General features: G+C 44.5%; 1 non-coding gene across 1 annotated transcript; it reads left to right on the top strand.

The window, feature by feature from the left end:
- Window positions 1–852: 852 nt before the first annotated feature.
- Window positions 853–959, top strand: LOC112082625. Its single transcript, XR_002897291.1, has one exon. It is a non-coding gene; the product is annotated as a small nucleolar RNA R71 (small nucleolar RNA).
- The last annotated feature ends 813 nt before the right edge of the window (window positions 960–1,772 follow it).

Below are 1,772 nucleotides of genomic sequence, written 5' to 3'. Positions count from 1 at the left end.
TCTGGTTTTCCAGGTAGGTGACCTTGGTTCCTTGAGCTTGATGCCTGGTTTTGCTTCAGTTCCTTGATTTCCTGTTGCATGGCTGCATTCTGGCTTGCAAAGATCTGTTGACCCTGAAGTAGTTGTTGCAGAATACCAACCATATCTGTACCCATCTGTGGCTGCTGTTGAACCATTGGTGGCTGAAACTGTTGTTGAACCGGCGGCTGCTGTTGGAACTGTGGTGGACCAAACCCTGGTGGTGCCTTTGGCTGCTGTGAAGTGTAACCAGTGCCCTGAAATGGTTGCTGTTGCTGACCAAAACTTTGATTCTGACCATACTGATTTTTGGGTTGGAATGACCCTTGAAAGTTGTTCTTGGGAACAAAGTTCTGTGGAGCTTGAGAATTGGGATACACCTGGTCTTGTGGATTAGCTACATTGATGTTCCTGTAAGAGAGGTTTGGATTGGCATTACCATACTGATATCTCTGGAACCTCTGATTCCCAATGTAGTTAAGCTCCTCTTGGGTAAGACCTTCTTCACTTATGTTCTCAAAGATTTGAGAAGGTTCCTCATACTCTCCAACAAAATGCATTGGCTTCTGAGTGGTGAATTTCAGCTTGTCTAATTCACTCCTCAACTCCTTAACTTCTCTTGTGAGCCTCTGTTCTGAGCTTGAACTTTCAGACCTATTTGATCTGTCATAGTCTTCACCACAAGTATCATTGCTCAATGCTAAGTTCTCCACTAGCTCTAAAGCAGCATGTATCTCTTTACCCAGAGAGTTCCCATTGGAAGCAGTATCCATCTGGTTTCTAATCTTGGGAAGAGCTCCCCTATACAGTGTGCTGAGAAGAGAAGCTTCACTAAACCCATGGTGTGGGCATTGGTTTATGTAGCTCCTGAATCTCTCATATGCTTCACCAAAACTTTCATTGCTGTGCTGAGTGAAGCTAGAGATTTGGTTCCTCAGTTTAGCAGTTCTTGAGGTGGAGAAGAACTTAGATAAGAAGGCTTGCTTGCATTGCTCCCAGGTTTGAATGGAGCCTCTTGGAAGATTCTTCTCCCATTGATGAGCTTTGTCACCAAGACTGAAGGGAAATAGTCTTAGCTTGAAGCTGTCTTCTGAAACTCCATTAATCTTGGTCAGATCACACACCTTATCAAACTGGTCCAAGTGTTCCAAGGGATCTTCCATTGCTAACCCATGGAACTTTGAGTTCTTGACCATATTCAGCAATGATGCTTTCACTTCAAAGTTGTTGTTTTGCACAGGTGGTGCCTGAATACCAGCTCCATACTGATGAGCATTGGCCCTGTCATTTTCTCCAACATAGACTTGGGGTTGCTCATATCTTCTTTGCTGTTGTTGGAAATGGTGGGGTTGGTGGTGCACTTGTTGTCTTTGCTGAACATTGGCATGATGCCTCTGTTGATGAGCTTGAGCTTGTCCCTGGTGGACATAAGCTTGTTGGTGCACCTGTTCCTGATGAACATTACCCTGATGAAACCCTTGACCAACTCCATTACCAGCTCCATTTCCTTGAGCCTGTTGCTCATGAACTGGTTGTTCTATGTCTACCACGTGATCTCCTTGTTCTTCCATGTCAGCCTGATCAATCTGTCTACCACGTCTGTCCCTTCTCCTCCTTGGTACCAAAAGGTTGATGTTGTCGTTGAGAGGGAAAGGTGGACCACAGCTTCTTGATCTAGACCTGGTGTTCATACACCTGAAATCACAAACAAAACTTGAAAGGAATCAGTAAAAACAAGAAAGTAAGCACTTGAT

The sequence above is a fragment of the Eutrema salsugineum genome, unplaced genomic scaffold (genome assembly GCF_000478725.1).
Source record: "Eutrema salsugineum unplaced genomic scaffold, Eutsalg1_0 scaffold_1, whole genome shotgun sequence".
Taxonomy (NCBI): domain Eukaryota; kingdom Viridiplantae; phylum Streptophyta; class Magnoliopsida; order Brassicales; family Brassicaceae; genus Eutrema; species Eutrema salsugineum.
Note: the sequence above shows the minus strand (reverse complement) of the source record. Positions and strands in the feature narration are given on the sequence as shown.